Raw genomic sequence first — 22665 nt, 5'->3', positions numbered from 1 at the left:
TTGTAGGAATACAGACAAAGAAATAATATAATTTTCCTAAAATGATGAGGGAGAACATGAGGGTGATACTTGAGTGGACACGAAGAAGGACTAGAATTAACAGGAGAGGGTCATTACTTCAGGCTAAGTAATTAATAAAAACATAAAAGAGAAAAATGGAATGAAGAATGGGATGAATAACATAAGGGATATTACTATGGTAGTGAGCCAGGGATGGGTAAGGCTGATTCAAAAACTAATTTCTGAGATTCTTAAGTCAGAAATTCTGTTGCTAAAACTAGGACCAATTATTATTCTTTAGTGATCTTAAGCTTTCTGCTGGTTCTTTACCTCCAAAGAGATGTGTTTACTAAGTGAAAAACAAGAAGGAGTTGCTGTCTCCAGGGCAAAGAGTAACCAAGGAAAGAGAAACACACCTGCCTTTTTGGTCACCAATACTAATATTTTATTTTCTTGGGTCTTGAATGGTAAGCTAAAGCCTTGGGTTGGAACGGAATGCAGGCTGCTCTAGGGTGATGATTCAGGCTGACTGACTGTTAGACTTGCAAAACTGAATGTGGGTGGTTTTGTTGTGTAATCTTTTGCCTTAATCTTTGTGCCTTTAATGAAGTGTTTTGACTGTCTTTTTATGTGTATGCTTGTAAGGAGTAGGACATGCATGGAGTTTTTTAATGGAACCTCATCAAATTTAAAGTCACGATTGAAAAATTGTTTGTCTTAGGTTAAAAAGTCCTCTTTAGTTATAGAAGAAATTTTTTTTAAAAAAGAGAAAACAGGAAAAAGGAAAGAAAGAAAGAGAGGGAGGGAGGGAAAGGAAAGGAGAAGAGAGGAGAGGAGAAAGGAAAGGAAAGGAAAGGAAACGGAAGGAGGAAAGGAAAGGAGGAAAGGAAAGGAAAGGAAAGGAAAGGAAAGGAAAGGAAAAGGTTGGAAAGGAAACACTAACTATTAAATCCAAGCTGAACAGTTGGCATTATTTTATTTTGGGAATTTAAAGTCCATAAAATAAAATAATTTGACCAAATTTGGTTCCTATTTCAAATATATTTCAGATCTGAAATCTAACTTACAGAATTAGTGTTCACATGTAGTGTGGAGAGAAAATTTGATATAAAGGGTCAAAAATTTAATTATATAGCAGTGAAATCACAGATTGAATATTTTGTTTGCCATTTTGAAACACAAGGAAAACTAAACATTTCCCAAGCAGAATGCCATCACCTCAACTGTTTCTCAGTATTTCAATCAGCATCCTTTCAACAAACATTTATTGAGCATGTACTACAGGTCAGATTCTCTACCAGCCTCCAGAGACAGTGATAAGCAAAATGTAAGCACGATTCCTGGTCATTCAGAGATTAGAGTCTAGTGAGGGTCATCAGACAGTTGTCCAAAATCACACCTATGAAAGAATAATTCCAAACATGAGAAAAAATGTTCTGGAAAAAGAAGCAAAATTCTGTGTGATCCAATCATAAAGGGATTGTAAATTAATACCTGTGCTCTTGGTGGGCCTCAGGAGTAGATGGCATACAGGGAACTAGTACCACGAGCTGCTTGGGGCTGTGGACAGAATAAGAGTCAGGGTCAGATTCTTGTTCTTAAGACAGTGAGGACTTTTTCATCATGTCCTGCACAGCCAGAGATTCCTAAGTGGTTCCTGAAGTCAGGTTTGTCTTTTTTCCTCCCTGGACTTGCAACTCCACTAGTCCTTTGCTTTCCTCCAGCCCATCTCCACAGTGCTGGCAGAGAGAAATTTCTAAAACTCCACTTCTAAAGTGCCCCCCTCTTCCCAGCAGCTTCTGAAGTTTCTACTTTACAGGGCTGCAATTCTCTGTTCCATACTCATATAAAATTCAAAGTCCTGGAAGACAGGGCCCTCCATGATCTTCCCAGTCCTCGACCAAGGCTTGCCAAGTTTTTCTTTCATCACTCTTCTCCACACCCCTTGCACCCCAAGGTCCAGCCTCACTGAATATTTTGTAGCAGAATCATCAGTTTCCTGAAACAGGCATGTGCAATTTCCTTTTTCTGGGAAGCATTCCCTCCCTTTTCTGCCTGGGAAGTCCCTGCTAATTCTATAGCATTTAGGTCAAATGTGACTTCCTCACTGAAGCTCTCTCCTACCCCCTAAGGCAGAGTTAGTTATTTCTTTCTTGGTGCTTCCGCAACACTTTGTACTAATTTTGCCTCTCATCACATGGTAGTCTGTTGGTCTTTGTGTTATTTTGTAAATTCGACTGTGAGCCTTTTAAGGGTGATGGCTAAGTCTAATGCACTCTGTAATCATACTTTGGTTCCTTCTAGGTGGGTTCCTACTATCGTGTTTTGCATACATTAATATATGATTATGGAAGGAGAGAAAAGGTCTAAGGGTCCTTGCTGTCTGTTGCCTTTTTTTTTTTTTAAGCTAAATGATGCTTCTTGGTTTATTCCTAAAGCCTGCTGGTATGAATGAAATCAAGAGCTCAGGTGGTTTTTAAAAGCACAACTTTGAGGAGCAAATTAGAGAGCTCTTTGATACTTAGAACTAAATGTGGCCCCTAGCATTTATGGCAACTGTGTGAATTATAAAATATTATCCTTTATCCAAGACCCTTTACTTCTTTCTGCTGGGAAATTGTCATCATATGCTGGTTTTTTTTTTTTTTTTTTTTTTAATAACAAAACCCTTTTTTTCCCCCAGCTCTCTACAGTTGTTGTTACAAATATACAAGTGTATGGTATCTAGAGTAAAGGTCACGACTTTGGAAGTTGTGCCCACATTCACCGCATAACTACCTGCAGTGGGCTTTGGGAAAGATGAAATGCTCTTTATTAAACACAACATCAAATTCCTGTTCTAAGAAAACGAAGAAAGGACTTCCTAGGTGGTGTAGTGGTTAAGAATCCACCTGCCAATGCAGGGGAACCCGGGTTCAAGCCTTGCTCTGGGAGGATCCCTCATGCTGCGGAGCAACAAAGCCCATGCACCTCAACTTTTGAGCCCGTGTGCCACAGTTACTGAAGCCCATGCACCTAAAGCCCATGCTCTGCAACAAGAGAAGCCACCACAATGAGGAGCCCGTGCACCACAATGAAGAGTAGCCCCCACTCTCGGCAACCAGAGAAAGCCCCTGTGTGCAGCAATGAAGACCCAACACAGCCAATAAACAAATTAAATAAATAAATACATTTATAAAAAAATAAATAAAATTAACTGACATACTAAAAAAGAGAAAATTATAGTTGATCTTCAAATGGACACCATAATCATTATCATCACCATGATATCTAGTATATGTAGTCAGTTGGGTGAAGCTTGGGTAAGACAAGAGACTATAGGTACTATTGATTTCTTCTTTATCTGAACATCAAGAACATATTATCTCTTCCTTGTGTATAGTTTATCCCCATCTACTCTGAAGTTTTTTCATTTGTTTATCCATTCTAGTTTTTTCAAGAAGAATCTTCTGGGTCTACTGGACCTAATTTTAGGCCAAGGAGTTATCTTTGGTTTTGGCTTCATGTACAATAAGGCCAATGAAGACGGGTATGAGGAAAGTGTCTAAATTGTCTCCCAAGTTGATGAATCAGGTGGAAAAGAAGATGTTTCTGCCAGTTACTGAAATAATTATGGTAGGATATTATTTTATACCCATGATCATTATTTATCCTGGCAATTTTATCTATATGTCCACACAGCTGCCTAATCAAAACAAAAGTTTTTCTGCCTTATTGCCTTAAGATAGAGAAGGTTCTAGGTAGAATTAGAAAGTGATTTGCTAATGTTTTCCTGGATTTTGGTTAAGCATCTCTAAAGGTAACTTAGAGAATTGGCGAAGAGACAAAATATTGGAAAGAAGATGTGACTTGGATTCCTCCAGACCAAAGAAGTTTTCCTCACTCAGAGAGGAAGAGTATTTTCTCACCCAGGGCCTTTACTCTTACTATGGCCTCTTCCCAGAACATTACTTCTCAGATCTTTTCATGGTTCATACTTTCAACTCATTGAAGTCTCTGTTCAATTGCTCTCAGAGGCTTTCCTTGACCATCATATCTAGTGATGAGAAGATAGGCATTGGTGGGCACTGGAGAGAAGAGCTGTGTTTCCTGCTGTAAGAAAAGAGCCCTGAGACAGTAGCAAGACTTCAGAATGGACATTATATGTGAGTCTAGGCAGGCAGAGCCCTGAATAGCATCAGAGAAACTACCCTGCTTCTGAAACTACCAAGGAGAGAGCTCAGGCCAGGACTGGGCATTGGCACAGGAGAAAGCAACCTTTCAGAAATGACACCCCATCTAAGGACCAAATGGGGTCATGGAATTCTTAGTGGATATCTGAGTGGGTAGATGACTGAATATATTTGAGGCCCCGCAAACACAACTTAAGCTAAACATCAGACACAGAAAAGAAAAAGCCTAAATGGACAGAGACTGCTTCTACAATGCAAAAGGGGAGCCTGGAATAGAGACTAAGTTAAGGTTTCATAAAAATAAAGATAGATCAATTTCTTGCACATTTCAGTAAAAACAAAAAAAGTACAAAAGTAGGTGTGCTGGGGGTAGACAGATATGTGAACTTAGGATTGAACAATGATGTGTTTGATGGGAAAGTCCAGTGTAATAGGCAGAATGCCTGGAGTACAGAGACATGTAAGATGTGATCCTGACCTTGAATAAGTTCATAGATGACCTGTAGAGATAAATGTGTTCTTCAACAGATCAGTAATAATCAAAGGGATCATATGCAAAGTGCAATAACTGTAGAAGTAGTTCAGAATGGGGGAATGATCAGTGAAGACCTAGTTGTCAGGGAAGACCCACACAGAGGTGGGATTCAAGCTTGGCCTTGAGAGAAGCCTGACACTTAGGCAAATGAAAGAAATAAACAATGGTGGGGCAGTAAAACTGTGCATGTTGTCTTTGAGAGACAGTGGAAAAGTTGCATTATGTCAGGTGATTCCTTTGTATAAGAACATGGCTAGCTGAGGCACGTTGGAGAGGTCTACCCAGTTCAGGAAGAGGAGTGCAACACAGCTAAGGACTGAACTTCAGTCTGTCGTCGGCGAGGAGCCATCAGAGGCATGTGAATGGAAGAACTTCCTGCAAAACGGGATATATCAAAAGATTAATTTCTAACGGTGTGTAATTTTGCTTCTAGCAAGCCAGGTAGGCTTGTTACGCAAGATCAACCTAAAGCAGTTAATTTGACATGAGAGACCATACTCCAAAATGGCAGAAAAGCTAAAGATGCAAACTGGAAACTAGCGAAATAGGAGGAACTAAAATCTAAAGATGCTCTAATAGTGCCTCAGCAGCCACAGCTTTATTTATGGGTTACTCGTGGAGACGTTCTTTGTAAATGTTGGGCAGCATTATTGGTATTATCCGAAAGACAATATAGGGACATAAATAAATGGGTAGTTCATGTTTGCTATTAGAGGCTAGTTTGCCCATTGAGCTTGGGGATTGTGTGAGATCCAGGGCTGTGGCTAGGAAGTGATTTGCATAGGTGTTCTGCTCTTGTACCCTTTGGGGACATGTGGGGAAAAGAGTAGTCTTTTAAAAACATAACTCAGGTTTGTCACCATCTGTGTCACTGTGACCTTGTGATTTCCTATCACAGTCAGATTGAAGAAAAGTCACTCTCTTTACCATTGGTTACTTGGCTCTATATGATCTGGTCTGGTCTTTGCCACTGTCTCCGGCTTTATTTCTTAGTACTCTTGGCCTGCTTCATCCTACTGCAGCCACAGTGGATTCTTCTTATTTCTTTAACATGCCAAGCATGTTCTCCTCCTGTGCTCTTACTATGATCTCTTCCCAGAACACTGCTCCTCGGATCTTTCCATGGCTCACCCCTTCAACACATTCAGGTCTCTGCTCAACTGTTCTTCGCAGAGGGTGTTCCTCAACCACATGTACTGATAATCTCCATCAACCACTCCACTGCTCTTCTTTACTTTGTGCCTCACTTCAGTTTTCTTATTGCATTTATCGGTAACTGATATTGCATCAGTTACTTATCTGTGTGCTTATTTTTTGTTTCTCTTAGCAGAATGTAAGCTCTGTGAGGGCATGATCTTTGTCTAACATCTTTGTAATTCTTGTCATAGAAGTGGCTCTGATACCTCATAGGTGATTGATAAATATTCGTTGGGTAAACGAATAAATAAATGAAGAACAATATTATTATTGCTATTATCATTATTGTTAATAACCAGTATTTGTTGAGACTTTATCCATGTGCCATGACTAGGTTATTAAAGGTCGTACTTGGTTACTTCATTTATTCTTCACAACAACTTCCCTGAGTCTCACAGAGGTAAAGTAACTTTCATAAAGTTACTCAGGTAGTAAATGAACAAATCAACATTTAGACCTGGGACTGCTAAGCTTTAATGGTCTTGCTATACCATACAGTATATGTGGTAACCACCATGGTACCATAAAATGCACTAGCACAGTGCCTACAAATTAGTAAATGAAGGTAACTCTCTTGAGCACAGATCTCCAAGTCAAAATAAAACTTTGGGGAAATGTAACTGGTGGGATACCATTGCATTAAGGCATAGATACCTTCAGGATAATGTTTTGTTTTGTTTTTTTTCCTTTGTTTGCAGATTAAAATTTTTTTTTTCTTAAATATATGTCCTGGCCTTTGATATATTTTAGTTCCAACAATCTGAAATTGCGGCTATGTTTGGAGGACTGCTCCTGCATTCAAGGAGCCCTTTATCGGAAAACACAGATGGTTGGAGACCTCGGAATTTATATACTCCTTGGAGAGCCCTTTACCAATGATGATAGGTACAGGATTATGAAACTCAAGCTCTCTGGCCTCAGGTTGGGACCTCTTTGAGACAACTTGACATTAGAGTTCACCTTCAAGATCAAGCTGAAGCTGCTGAGTCCAGGACTTTGCCTGACACCGTACCTTTGGCTGGTTGGCATTCTCTTCACCCCTGTCCTGTTTTCTGGACTCTCTTACTATTTTCTGTTGGGGCACTTTGTCAATAAATCTCTTGTACATTATGAATTTTTGTTTCTGGGTCTGATGGTAGAGAGTCTAACTTAAGGTAATGAATCACCCAGTTCCTTTTAGTGCAAAAGCCACTACCTTAGCCACACCTCAATTGCCTTTTGATAGGCATCCATGCTTTCCTCTCCATTCACAATCTTCCCAGACTTGTACATGTGAAATTCCTACTTACTAGAGCCAAGGGCTAGGGAAGACTTACTGTAAAGAAATAGCACTTTTTAGAAAAATCACCTTGGGCGTGGATAGATCTTTGCTTCATAGAGCTCAAGCATAGATTTGACCTAACTCATTTCCTCCCCACATTCCTGGCCGGTAGACAAGGGCAGGGAGGAAAGAGGAGCTGAGTCATTAAGGCTTAATTCACTTGTCTATTTCTCGGCCCCTAGAGCTTGCTTTAATTGAAGAAGCTTTCAGTGGGATGAATTTTTCTGCAAAAAGTCATTCTGGGTCTCCTTTCAAGGCAGACTTTTGGCTGCACTGAAACAGCGTGGATACTGAAAGGCCTTTGAAGAACGCAGGTATTTTCTAGCTCTGATGGGACTGTCTCTCCCTTGGGCCCACAGAAGTCACCTTCCCGTGTGCCATCTCTATCTCTGCAAGAAAAATCCAGGAACAGCAGTACATGGGTGCCTTGGCACAAGCTGACTTCATCAGATGACTGGGATGGGCCCTTTCCCCTGAGGCCCAGGTGGGGTTCCCAACACGAGGGAGGTTCAGGGACAGACTTGCCTCTTCACCGCATAAGAGCTGAGCTGTGGGGGCAGGTTGCCCTCACCGAATATCCTAGGAAGTAATTTTCACTCTCAGGATCTTGCTAGGGTGCTATTGCTTAGCTCAAGTCAAACTGGAGTGTGCTTTGCCCAGGAAAATCAGAGAAGCGATTAGGAAAGGGTTTTGTTTTTCCTGATGGAAAGAATATTGCCATGGCTGTGGAGAAGCACCTGGGAAATCACTCCAGATGATCACTGGTTGGTTGTGTGACCTTAGGAGACTGACTCGAATTACCTGGGCAAGCACATCCTCATCCGTAGAATGAAGTGGTCCTATGAGCTCACCATTGCCAGTACTCTATGGTTTTGTCATTCTCTCAGTAGTACCTGGTGTTTCTATGGCCATCAAATGATTCCTGTATCAGCTAGCCCCAGCACAGAAGCCTGGGCAACTCCCGACAGGGTACTGACCCCAGGGCACTAGAGCATTCCTGCTTCTCACCCGGTATCCTGGAAGGTGTTAAAACTGGAAGTTACTCCTGAGGCAACTGAGAAATTATCTGAATGTCCTGAAGGGTGGCTAGCCCCTCTAGCAATTTTTAAATGTTTAAGCTGTAAAGCACCAAGAGAATAGACTTTTTCTAAAATTCTGTAATCCTTTCAGGAAGAAAAAGCCCTAAAGAAGATGCTGTGGCCTCTTTTTCTTGTTCGTATACAAATGTGACACTGCAGATTCCCGTTCAGGTCCCCAGGCTAATGAAGCCACCAGTTAACTGGCTGCCTATATTGTCATGCCCTGATGGCTTCGCTTATGATTTTATCACACAAGATAGTCCAAATGCTGCTTCTTTTCTGACATTGCTTCAGATCTCTCCAATCAAAAGCATTTCTTCTTTTGCTAGATTCTCCCAAGTAGTTCATACCACAATCTCACTCTAAAAAGCCTTATAGATGTTTGTTTATGCTTTTGTATCTTCCACTACTTTCTCTCCAAACTCTAAACTACACGTGCCTAAAGGGCAAGGGCCGGGTCTTATTCACATCTATCCTGCTCTAAAGACACCTCATAGAGCTTGGAACACATTTAAATAATATCGACTTCCAAGTTCAATAGCATTGGCACATATTTTATTCAATCATTTTAGAAGAGGCAGCAAGATGCAGAGGAAAGAACAGATACTTCAGAGTAGAAAAAACTGTTTCAATCCTGATCTTTCTAGTTATTCTCTGCACGACCTTGGTCAAGTTGTTTCAAATATTCATAGCTCTGTTTTTTTGATCTGTAACATGGCAATACCATCATGACCTTACAGGACCGTATGAAGGTAGAGAATCTGGATGCAAAAGTAAACCTCAATAAGTAGCAGCTGACGTGGATGGACCTAGAGAGTGTCAAAGAGTGAAGTAAGTCAGAAAGAGAAAAGCAACTATCATACAATAATGCATATATGTGGAATCTAGAAAAATGGTATAGAGGATCTTACTTGCGAAGCAGAAATAGAGACACAGACATAGAGGACAAGTGTATGGATACCAAGGGGGAAAGGGGTGGGTGGGAAGAATTGGGAAACTGGGATTGATACATATACATTATTGATACTATGTATAAAATAGACAACTGATGGGGATATAAGGTACAGCACAGGGACCTAAATGGGAAGGAAGTCCAAAGGGAAGGGGATATCTGTACGTGTATGGCTGATTCACTCTGTTGTGCGGTGGAGGCTAACACAACCTTGTAAAGCAACCATACTCCAACAAAAATTAATAAAAAAAAAGAAACTATAGATAGGCTCAAAAGAAGAAATTGAAAGGCAAAAATAAGTGGTAGCAGCAGATATAACCATGTTTATAATTATTGTGTGTCTCTATGAAATACACATATTTGTACTATGGAAAGTGACATAAAAATGAATTGGATCTAAATTTGTGATGCAGATTGTTTCTAGCCCAAGGTAATAGGGGAAGTGACAGAGAAAGATATATAGGCCTGTAGATGGGAGATAAAGGAGACTTTAACTTAGTTGGACTATTACACACACGCACACACACACACAGAGGTTTGTAGTAAATATGAAAAAATGTTAACAATCATACTTTCTGAGATGTAGGTACATGAATGTGTATCACATTATTTTTTAAACCTGGCTATACAGATCTTCCTTGATTTATAATAGGGTTGCATTCTGATAAACCCATCATAAGTTGAAAATAGCATAAGCTGGGCTTCCCTCGTGGCACAGTGGTTAAGAATCTGCTTGTCAATGCAGGGGACACGGGTTCGAGCCCTGGTCCGGGAAGATCCCATGTGCCTCAGAGCAACTAAGCCTGTGTGCCACAACTACTGAGCTCTAGAGCCCGTGAGCCACAAGTATTGAGCCCATGCACCACAACTACTGAAGCCTGTGTGCTTAGAGCCCGTGCTCTGCAGCTAGAAAAGCCACTGCAATAAGAAGCCCGTGCACTGCAATGAAGAGTAGCCTCCACTCTCCACAACTACAGAAAGCCCACAGGCAGCAAAGAAGACCCAATGCAGCCAATAAATTAAAAAATAAAATAAATTAATTAAAAAAATAGCATAAGCTGAAAATGCATTTAATACACCTGACAATATCATAGCTTAGCTTTGTCTACCTTAAATGTTCTCAGAAAGCTTATGTTAGCCTGAGTTGGGCAAAATCATCTAACACATAGCCTATTTATAATAACGTGTTGACTCCCTTGTAATTTGCTGAATACTGAACTGAAAGTGAAAAAAAACAGAATGAATGTGTGGGTACACAATGGTTGTCAGGGAATGGGTTGTGTACCCTGTTGATCACATGGCTGATTGACAGCTGTGGCTCATTGCTGTTGCCCAGAATCAGGAGAGAGTATTGAACCACATATCACTAGCCTGGGGAAAAGGTCACAATTCAAATTTTAAAGTATGGTTTCTACCGAATGCATATCACTTTCACACCATCATAAAGTCAATAAACCGTTAAGTCGAACCATCGTTAAGTCAGGGACCATCTGTATTTTAAAAGTACAAATTCTGTGTATACTAAAATACATCTGTACACATTATAGAGTTTAAAATATTCTTTGTTGACACTAAATCCTTTTTTCCTTAATAAGAAGCATGTCTCTAGCAAGCCAATGGCCAATCAAGGAGAAGCTGGAGTACATGTTAGTAGAGCTTCAGACTCCAGGAGGAAATCCAGGTGAAGATGGAAAGAGCAAGTTAGGTTTCCAATCCAAGAGGTTGTTTCCCAGCTAGAAATTGAGTCACTCCATTGTCACAGCTCTTTCCCTTCTATAATAGTCAGAAGCTGAACCACAGCTGATGTCCATACAGTGTGATTGAGAAGGAAACCTTTAAGGAAAAAGTTATGTATGCAAATGAAGATAAATTTTAAATACAGTATCTAATATCTCCTCACCATTTTACTTCCTTACACTGAAAGCCATTCTGAGAAAGCAAAGCATATTTTTTTTTGCACAGTATTTTTCTTGTTTGCACAGTGTTTGTAACTTAAAAAAATAATCTATCAAAACTTTATTAAACATTTCCTATGTTTTAAGCAAGTTATTTAGGAGTTAGGATAGAAAATTGAATATTAAGTGGCCACTGTGCAGAAGAAACTTTCAAGAGATATATGATCATCAAACGAAGCACATTGTGGTAACACTGATAAAAGAAAAGGGTATATTCAAACTATGTAATAAGCCATACAGAATGAGCACAGACCACTCAGAAGGTACACACTGACCAGGATGGATGCCCATCCTAAAAATTAATGTTTAGTGTTCTAAGGCAAGAATGATCTATCTTTCTGTGTCAAGAAGTACCTGGATTTTTCAAAAGGCATTTTTGACAGATAGGTAGTGTAATTGGAAACATACTCTATTTGCTTTGTTTTCTTTCTCCTTTCTCATTTTTTCTCCCAGAGGGTAAGGGAAGCATTGTTTATGTTCTACATCACAACAATTAAAATGTTGTTTTAGCATTCAGAAACAACCCACGGCCAAAAAAAAAAAATCAAACTGAGTAGTAAAAGTCCTCCATACTGTATCATGGAAACAGGAATACAATTAAGTACTACAGAGTCATTTCCATGACTGATAATCAAGGAAACTTTGTTGGGGAGTTGGTGTTTAATTTGATGCTTGAAAGAGAGTTAGCCTTGAAGATGTAGGTTAAGATGGGTGAGGGAGGGGTCAAGACATTCTGTTAGAGAGAACAGCATACCGATGAACGGAAGCATGAAGACTCAAGGATTGTTTGTTCATTCTACAAAGTCACAGAGGGACTATTACATTGGGATTCATCAGTGAAAAACACAAAGAACCCTTCCTAGTGAAGACTACATTCTAGCAGAGAATGTTGAATACTCAAACTTGGTTGGATGTACTTAGTCTTAAAGAGGAAACCAGTGACGGACCGTAGATGGGCTTTATCTTGTTGGAAATGGCCAGCACCTGAAAGGTTATCCCTCCCATTGGGGTCTGGGTGCATTGAATGCAATCTGGGGTTCATGGATTCTGAAACTGCCCAGCATAAAACCACAAGCTTCAGCTTCCTGGATGTGCAGGAGTTAAGCCCAAGGGGAGTGACCCACTGAAAAATTACTTGCTAATTTAGAGATATGGAAAAGAGCTTTGAACTAGGATGGAAAGACTTGGTGTGACCCCTGATTCTACTACTAATTAGCTTTGTGAACTTGGGCATGAGTGTAACTTCTCAGAGGCTCAGCTTTCTCAACTGTAAATTATAGCTGATAATATTCCCTATGCCTATTTCACAGGATTGTGGAAGTCAAAAGAGATCATTTATATGAAATTTCTTAGAAAATTTTGTATTAGTATATATGAAAAATAGAAAGATTTAATACTTACTTTTGCAATTAATCTAAATCATAAGGCTCTTTACCAGATTATCTTTAGCTTTGTTTTTCTTGATAGTATTTTTGTGTGTGTATGAATAATCTAGAACACATCTATTGCCACTTCTTTTCCCTTGTGTGGACCTTGTTTCTTTTATCTCCTGAGATTAGAAGAGGGTGTCTCAGCTGCGAAAGGCATGGTATGAGAGGTTATTGTCATGGAAAATACTTATAGCTGTTGCGCAAATCTTTGCTTTTATCCCAGCAATTCCCATTAGCACCTCCCATGGGTTTTCCCTAAACAGTATTAATTTTTATGGCCTCTTAAATTTAGCTACCTAGAGTCAGGATGTAGTCAAGTCCTTGTTCTCTTTCTCAAATGGTGGGTTACCTCATGGAGAACCATATGTGTCTAGAAGACTAATGATAGAAGAAAACGTAGAGCTCTCTACCTTCTGAGAGCTGGGAATGACCATGTCTTGTCCAAGGATTCCTGTGAGTTCATAGCAGAGGGACAATCAGAACCCAGGCTCTGGACTCTCCTGTCTGTGTTGTCCCCACTCCCTGTATTACAGCTCTTCCCACTTTATATTATCTCTTCATCATCCCAGACTGGGATTTATGTGATGCCTCTGAACATATATGGAGAAAAAAATGTGTTTTCCTTCCAAAATGTAGAGGATCTTCCTCAGAGAAAACCCTTCTGCCAAACTTAGAAATTCATACTAGAAGCTTTAACCTGGTAGGTGCTCAGGACTCACCTATGACAGAGCTATAGATGTTTTCTCATTGAAAATACTTGGTAGACATTAACAGAGTGATGACAGACCACAACCACCCCATTTTACACATGCAGCAAATCAGGCAGAGCAATTAAGTTTTTCAAGGTCACCAGGTGATGAGTAGTGAAGTCAAGATGAGAATATAGGGGTGATACTGCAGAACCCAGCTCTCCTTCACCCTTCCATTGAACACATTTTCCCTACACACACTCTTCAGTGGAGAATAATGATTTCCTGAAAGTGTGGGAGATGTGATCCAAAATTTGCCAAGGAAAACCTAACTTTTCCAAAAGAAGTTTTTGATAGATATGCAATGGAACAGGCAACATATTTTTTTTCTTTAAAAAAGAAACTTTGTGTAAGCAGAGATGTTCATTCTTAATCCAAGCACCACAATGTGTTTTTGCAAATCAAACAAATTAAAAAAAATTAAAAAAACAAATAAAAAAACCCCCAAGAGAGCCAACCATGTAGCAGAGGCAGCAAGACCTGATTTGCATAGCACTGAGAACACAAAAGTCATAACTGGTTCTAATACCCCTATTATACGAGGGTGTCAAAAGTTATCCATACTCTGGCTGTAGAATTTATTCTAATTAACATTTAGAAAAGACAAATACAGCATTTTTGGCATAATCTCCTTGCTTTTCAATACACCTTTTCCATCTGTCAAGCTTTCGTATTCCCTCATTAAAAAAAGTTTTAGGCTGAGCTGTGAGCCACCAATGTACTGCAGTCTTCACTTCTTCATCAGAAGTGAACCTTTGTCCTTGTAGGGCTGCTTTCAGGGGACCAAACAGGTGAAAGTAATTCATGACACTTAGGTTTTGAAAAGTTTGTGCGAGATGGGTACCAAAACAACTCACGGAAAAGCATAAACAGAAGCGTTTGGATATCTGCAAACAAAATTTGGACTGATACTCTAAGGAAGGTGAAAGTTTCTTAAAGATAGTCATTATGGGTGATAAGACATGGAGTCATCACTACGGGCCTGAGAGTAAACATCAGAGTATGGAATGGAAACATCCTCAGTCACCAACCAAGAAAAAGTTCAAAAGTCAACCATCAGCTGGAAAATTGAGACTTACAGTTTTCTGGGATTCTCAAGGGCCAGTATTGGAACATTATAAGGAAAAAGGTTTAACAATCAACAGTGCTTGTTACAGTGAGCTGCTTATTGAAGAGCTGAAGCCTAAACTTCGGATTTAACACAGAGGACTGGTATCTAAGGGTGTTGTGATCTTGCATGACAATGCACATCTGCACACTTCTGCCCACACTGTCTACACTCTGCAAAAACTTCATTTTGAGGTGTTAAAGCATCTTCCCTGTAGACCTGATCTTGCTCCATCAGACTCTCACCTGTTTGGTCCCCTGAAAACAGCCCTACAAGGACAAAGATTCACTTCTGATGACGTGAAGACTGCAGTGAATTCATGGCTCACAGCTCAGCCTAAAACATTTTTTTAATGGGAATACAAAAGCTTGTTGACAGATGGACAAAGTGTATTGAAAAGTAAGGATAGTATGTCAAAAATGTTGTATTTGTCTTTTCTAAAATTTAATTAAAATAAATTCTACAGCCAGAGTGCGGATAATTTTTGACTCACTCTCATATGAATTCCAGAGAGTGTTTCAGGTTAGGAGTGTTTATGGCTACACAAAAGCATGGGGGTGGGAAAACAGTAAAGCAAATAGAAAGCTAGAAGAAGATCCACTTGTAAGCAGCATCCAAAAGTATTCATTGCCACGTTCCATTGAGAGAGAGAATAACAAAAAGATCAAAAACAAGGGCCTTGCTGTGTTATGGAAAAGAAACCTTTTTAAAGTAGACATTGGGTTGTGTTGCACTGAAAGTGGGAAGGGAAGATTCTTCCTTACTATTGGCTAGTTGATATAGCCCTGCTGTGAGATGCTGGACAGGCCTATTTCCTGCCTGAACATCAGTTTCCTTCTCCATAAAATGAGGAACTTAGACTAGATGATTCCTAAGTTTTTTTGGTCTCCACTTCTAAGATCATAGTGCTGTGTCTTTCTCAACCATGAATCTCCCACAGTGCCTTGCACAGATCAGAAACTATCAAGGGAAGGTGAGCAGCTCTTTAGACAGAAAGCACAAAGGGAACCTTCATAGCACCGAAGCCCACGTGCTGTCTCTGTGCAGATGTTTGCTGAGCTCAGCCTACCCTGTCAGATTCTCACACCTTAACAAAGTTTACCACTTCTATTTTCTCATCGTGAATGCACTGACCCATTCCACATGAGGAGGAGAACCTGGTATTGCACAAGAGTACCATGGAAATAATTGGAGTTGGGTTCAGATGAAAATAGTCTTTAAGCCAAGAGACAGGGGAGCTTTTTTCCTCAGGGAAGGAAAGAATGCATTACAAATATGGAAGAAAGGCAGACATTCACCACTCCTGCTGACCTCATCAAGGGAGGTCAGAGTGTTACAGAGGCTGTGGTGATGAGAAGAGGCTGTGGTGATGAGAAAAGCCTGCAGTATTGCACCCCAGGACAAGAAGTAATGAGGCCAAGGGGATGAAAGGTGGAAGGGAGATGTAGCCAAGCTATGTTCTGTTCTCCTGAATAGCCTATTGTAAGAAGGAAGAAGGGCAGTAACTGAAAAGATGGAACACCCATTGATTGCCAGATTCTGATGAGTATCAGCCAGCCACGGGACCCTATGCCTTCTGCCAAGCCTGGGTGAAACTAAACCTTAGATGTGACATCTTGCCCTGTGTGTTACTATCATGAGTCTGAGGGTGGGGGTCAGTGGGAATGAAGTGGCAGGCCACTACCTCCAAGGAATGACTTGGAACACCTGGCCATGTGCAAATAACCCTGGTGCCCTGTCCATCGCGGAGGGAATTAACACTCGCCTAGGAAGATCAAGTTTGAGTGGCGCATGGAATGTGATGTGGGTGTCTCCAGTAGAAAGGAAGAGAGGGGAACAGGCAGGGAAATGGGAATGTTCCAAAAACAACTTTTACATCATTTTGCTGAGAGTTTGTGCTGCTTACAAGCAAATCACTGAAGGTAAAACACCTCCGGGTCTATGAAAAAACAAAAGGCAAGGGAAAAGAACATTAAGATACACCTATCTTAAAAGTATTAAAAGAAAAAGGAAATACATGTGCACACACATCCACACACCTCTCAGGGACCCGAGAATTGTTTTGAACACGATGTGTTAGAAATATTTTTCCCAGGGCTTGGTGTCTCCTGCCTGGGTGAGAGTCAGAAAAGTGAATTTCTAGAACATTCTTATATAACCTTTCTGTTGGATATTTATGAATACCAAGATTTGTTATAATATACAAAATATAATATACCTTGATGCCGCTGTAATTCTAGAATTCTTGAGAGCAAACATTCTGAACATAACCAAAATGCATTTGGCCGCAGGCCCTGTGGAATGACACAGCAGAATTTCTATTCATTTCCCAGCCCAGAATCTGACAATGGGTTGATCTTCGTGTTCTTTCTCCTTTCACTCTCATTTAAAATTCCAGCTTTTCTGTACCCTAGCTATTGTGAGTGCTTTCAAGCGCCTTCTCTAATTTTTACTCATTAATGGAATGGAGTAGTATTAGGAAAGTATTGGTAAGTTAAAGAAAAATTGGATACAGCTAATGCAAACTTAGCTAAAAAGTGGTAGGGCAGAATAATCGACTTAGAAGATAGTAACTTGAATTTAGGAATATAAATCCATCATTCAAAAATCATCCTAATTTCTTTTACAGATAAAATTGTGGTACTCCCAAAATTATAGAGCAAATGTCAGATGTAATAAAGTGCCATAAAATTCTTCATTTACTATATGTTGTTCTCTAAGCCAAGTTCTCTTTGCTAGAGGTTTCTTCCCATCTTTTGGCCTCTGTATCTAACTTTTACTTGAATTGCAAAATGCTGTACCTCCAAGGTCCTAGGCCTAGAATTCTGATCAGAATAGCAAAAGAGAAATTTACCTGCCAGTACTTGCCACCCACTTGGCACACAGGTTTAGGATTAGTGTGAGAAGTTACAAAACTCATAAATTTCAAGCACACACCCATCACTGACTCTAAAAGCAAAACTTTAACGAACTATTATTATTTGAAAAAAATATGTACTATACACATTATATATATATATATATATATATATATATCATATACACACATTCGTTGAGCTTTCACGCTGTAATTTGTCTTAAAATTACAACCTTATATCTATATTGGCAGAGCTGTTTTATGCCATCCTTCAGCTCTCTCCTAAAGGAAATTACTGAAATACTAAGTTGGGGTTCACACTCCTCATTTTAGAGATGCTAAAAAACTGAGGTGCAGAAAATTATTTGGCCTCAGTCATTAGACTACAGTCCAGTGTTTTTTCCACTCTGCCTCTTTGTATTTCCATGAAAATCTATACATCTGCATAACGATTTTTGGAATGAGTCTGAAGCACCGGAAAAAAAAGTGTCAATTGAGTTTAGAAAAGTAATAACAAACTAATAATGAATATTAAGGCCTTTATATTTACAAAGAGGATGGCGGGAAATCTATACTCAAGGCTGGAAGTATCCTATGTCCAGTTTACCTAGTGAGAGAACTATGGAATATGAAAAGAGAAAGAACTGGGTTTTTGTTTTTTTTTTGGGGGGGTTGCTTTTATTGTTTGTTTTTCTAAATTTATTTATTTATTTATTGGCTGTGTTGGGTCTTCATTGCTGTGCATGGGCTTTCTCTAGTTGCAGCAAGTGGGGCATACTCTTCTTTGCAGTGTGCAGGCTTTTCATTGCAGTGGCTTCTCTTGTTGTGGAGCACAGGCTCTAGGCACATAGTGTTCAGTAGTTGTTGCACATGGGCTCAGTAGTTGTGGCTCGCAGGCTCTAGATCTTTGGCTCAGTAGTTGTGGCACATGGGCTTAGTTGCTCCACAGCATGGTGGGGTCTTCTGGACCAGGGATCAAAACCCTGTCCCCTGCACTGGCCAGTGGATTCTTAACCATTGTGCCACCAGGAAAATCTGAGAAAGAATTGTTGAAGGGAGAGTGAATACTGTCTCCTGCCAGTCTGTGGGTGTCCTGACTCAAGATTCCTGGGTCAGGAAGGCTCCAACATGTACTCCACCACACACATACAACTCTTCCTTTCATACTTTTATTTTGCTTTCAGCAGTGTCTTATAAGCCAACTAGAATCCCCAGGTTACCCTCTAGAAATTTTCGATGGTGCACTAAAACACAGAAACATAGTCCCTGGATCTCAGAATTCTTATGCAAATTTTAGATAATTCAAACATGTTTAATCAACAATAAGTCTTTGGTGTTTTCTATTGTTAGTTAAGTTATTCTAATAACTAATAGTGTAACAGGAAAAATCATTAGCCATTATCATCTGCATCTAATTTCTTTTTTAAATATTTTAGTAATTTTATGAACTACAGAAGACTAAAGAGTAAAAAACAACATCATCAGAAGTCTTAATAAGAATTTATATACAGTAAACCTAAAATTTTGTTCTTTGCTTTCATGATTTTAGAAGTGCATATACACAAAACAAAAATATCACCTGAATGCAGTTAACTGCTCATGAACTATCACTGCAGCCTGGACATACCATCCTGTATATACTGATTTCAAATATATCTCTGATATGTTCTAGCTTATCATTATTTCTGCTTTTTCATCTTGTATTTGCATTATTGTTTGCAATACTTTAAAAAATTGTAATATTTGATGGCTTATGAGGATGACCATGTTCTTTTCTCCAAAATTGCAGAATATTTTTATTTTTACATTTATAAACACCAGTTAGAATGATCAGTTCAATGAGTTGAATTTCTACATCATCTAGTTTCTTCCAGTTTACCTTCGATACATACCTACCTTTAGTATTTGTCCATTTGTGAAGCATATTGGGTAAATTTTGGTGACAAGGATCATTAGAGCTAAAGAATACTGTCACATGTCCTTTTAGAAAAATAGGATGGTCAGGCTCTTGGGCCCCAAATTTACATGATGAAATTCACCTATTTAATAACTAACTATATAAGAGTACCACATATCCTTTCTCACCCTTAGAACTATATTGCTCAACTATTGAGCCTTTTGTTTGAGCAAGTTCATCTAAGATATCATCACACAAAGACTCAATCTGAGACTGAACGTAGACAATTCACTTCACTATCATCATTAGAGTCCAAAGTGGCACTGTCTCTTTATAGTCATCTTCTTCTGTAACAATTTTGAAACATCTTCCTCTGTCAATTTTTAATCTCTTGGACACTATGGGGAGAAAATTTTTTAAACTTCTTAATTCTTATAAAAAAACTAAAAGCAGACTACAAAGATAAATGTCTCATATTATTCTACATGTTCTTAAAAGATGATGCAAAAATTTGGGGCAACACAGCAAGAAAACTGAATAATTATACAATAGTAAATTCATTTAATTACCCTCCAGTCTTCTAACTGCATCATCTTTCTACGCCAGTTGTCCAATGATACTATAATGAAAGCCAATTACATAAATTTAAGTAGGCACATACAATATAAAAAGAGAGGTAAAATTAATTTTAGTAATAGATTTTATTTAACCTGTAACATCTTTTAACACATATGTACATCAAAATTATCAATGAACTATTTTATAGTCTTTATTTTTATTCTAATTCTCTGAAATCTAATGTGCAATCTGTACTTATAGCACGTCTAAATTTTGAATAGCCATATTTTAAGTATTCGGTAGTCGTATATGTCTAGCAGCTACCACATTAGACAGCATGGTTTTGGACAATTCCTCCATTCTTCCTTTTTTTAAAATTTTAGTCTTTGGTTGTTTTTGATCATTGAATTGATTGATAAGTTAGGATAAAGTAATTCCTAGAATGATAAAAAGAGACAGTGTCTCATGATATGAAAAAAACAAAATTTAACTCCACACTGCACTTTAGATTTATAAAAGGATATAATAGGCCCTTTGATAATTATAATAAATATATTTTATTCTTTTCTTTTTTAAAGTAGTTTTGGAATTCTTAAGAATTCTTAAGAGTTTGAAGTTGGGCTTCCCTGGTGGCACAGTGGTTAAGAATCTGCCTGTCAATGCAGGGGACACGGGTTCAGTCCCTGGTTTGGGAAGATCCCACATGCTGCAAAGCAACAAAGCCCGTGTGCCACAACTACTGAGCCCACGAGCCACAACTACTGAAGCCCACGTGCCTAGAGCCCGTGCTCTGCAACAAGAGAAGCCACCACAATGAGAAGCCTGTGCACCACAACAAAGAGTAGCCCCCACTGGCCACAACTAGAGAAAGTCCGCATGCAGCAACAAAGACCCAATGCAGCCATAAATAAATACATAAATAAATAAATAAATAAATAAGCAGTTTGAAGTTAAGAGAACAAACAGAATGATGAAAAAATAAGCCAAAAACCTTAACAGACACCTCACAAAAGAAATATACAGATGAAAAAATACACATATGAAAAGATGCTCCACTTATGTCATTAGGGAAATGTAAATTAAAACATCAAGATACCAAATGGTATGGCCAAAATCCAGAACGTTAACACCACCAAACGCTGGTGAGGATGTGGATCAACAAGAAACTCTCATTCATTGCTGATGGAAAGGTACAGTCACTTCGGAATATAGTTGGGCAGTTTCTTACAAAATTAAACATATTCTTATCATACAATCTAGCAATCATACTCTTTGTATTTACCCGAAGGAGTCGAAAACTTATGTCGATGTGAAAACTTGCACACGGATGTTTATAGCAGCTTCATTCATAATTGTCAAAACTTGGAAGCAACCAAGATGTCTTTCGATAGGAAATGAACAAATAAACTGGTATGTCCAGACAATAGAATATTATTCAGTGCTAAAAAGAAATGAGCTATATTAAGCCATAAAGACATGGAGGAAATTTAAATGTATGTGTATTACTAAGTGAAAGAAGTTCACCTGAAAAGACTATATACCGTATAATTCTAGCTATACGACATTCTTAAAAAGGCAAAATTACGGAGACAATTTTAAAAAATTGCTGGACAGCAAAAGTTGTTGGCAGAAGTTTTTGGGAGGGAGGGATAAATAGGCAAAATATAGGATTTTTAGGGCAGTGAAACTACTTCCTATGATACCATAATGGTGGACACATGTCATTATACATTTGTCCAGTCTCATAGAATGTACAACACAAGAGTGAACCCTAATGTAAACTATGGACTTTGGGCTATAATGATGTAGTTCCTCAGTCATAACAAATGTAGACTCTGGTGGGGGAGACTGATAATGAGGGAAGCTACGCATTTGGAGTCCAAGGGGATCTGGGAAATCGCTATACTTTCCTCTCAATTTTGCTATGAACCTAAAACTTCTCTAAAAAAAGTCTTAAATTATTTTTTTACTATGCACTTCAGAAGACCTCTAAGAAAGAATAAAAGTCTTGAAGTACCAATCCATACAAATTGGTAGAACTGCTTTAAAAAAAATGAAAATTGAGTCCAAAGTTTCTTAATAGTATATCAAGGATGAACCATTTTCGCTGCTTTTTCTTTTGCTGGCAGCCACTGTATCAACCATGTCATTTTGGGGGAATCCAATACCTACATTTTAAGTAATAAGAATTGGAATCTTTTGGTACCCCTAATTTAAGCTGAAACTGCCTTGCCCATAGGAATGCATCTATTCATTATGTGATTACACCTATAAATAGGAAAACACATTATTATGTTTAAATACTATATATTATACATGTTATTTTGTAAGGCTATTTATAACTCTAAGGTATTAAATTGTTTTCATGCCATCTAATGTTAGTCTATAAAAGAACAAACTTTTTAACAAAAAAAATCATTGAACCATTTTGATAGAAGATATTTTATTGGCCGAATCAATGTATATAATTGAAAGGTGATATTTAACACTGAGTTTAAAGGGGAACATGCCCAAAGCCCACCATCTGCCATGCTGTTCCTGCATACAGTCAGGGTAACCTGCATCCCAGCCCGTAGTCCTGAGGAGGTCATTGCTGAGCATCACAGGAAGGTCACTAAGTTAGACACTAGGAATATTTGCAGTCTCGTCCCTGTTCCAAAGCAAACTCATTTGGACCTCAATCAAATACCATATCTAAATCTGCGAGTATATATCTCTAATATACACCAAATGAGGTATATATTCCTGGTCTTTAGATTGGCTAAAATAAGAAAATAATGATTTTTTTGTTTCATGATTAGAAGTATCAATGTTTGAACCTCTCTGTTTTTTTCAGTATCTTTTCCTCTACCTCA

The 22665-nt window shown here is 38.7% G+C and overlaps 1 long non-coding RNA gene across 1 annotated transcript; it reads right to left on the bottom strand.

Annotated features, from left to right (window-relative positions):
• Positions 1-1284: 1284 nt before the first annotated feature.
• On the bottom strand, positions 1285-1920 carry LOC130855056 (uncharacterized). Its single transcript, XR_009054217.1, has 3 exons — positions 1843-1920; positions 1495-1560; positions 1285-1399 (listed from the first exon to the last, which is right to left on the bottom strand). It is a non-coding gene; the product is annotated as an uncharacterized LOC130855056 (long non-coding RNA).
• Between the last annotated feature and the right edge of the window lie 20745 nt (positions 1921-22665).

The sequence above is a fragment of the Hippopotamus amphibius genome, chromosome 6 (assembly GCF_030028045.1).
Source record: "Hippopotamus amphibius kiboko isolate mHipAmp2 chromosome 6, mHipAmp2.hap2, whole genome shotgun sequence".
NCBI lineage: Eukaryota > Metazoa > Chordata > Mammalia > Artiodactyla > Hippopotamidae > Hippopotamus > Hippopotamus amphibius.
The sequence above is the reverse complement of the archived record's forward strand: the minus strand, read 5'-3'. Positions and strand labels throughout refer to the sequence as shown.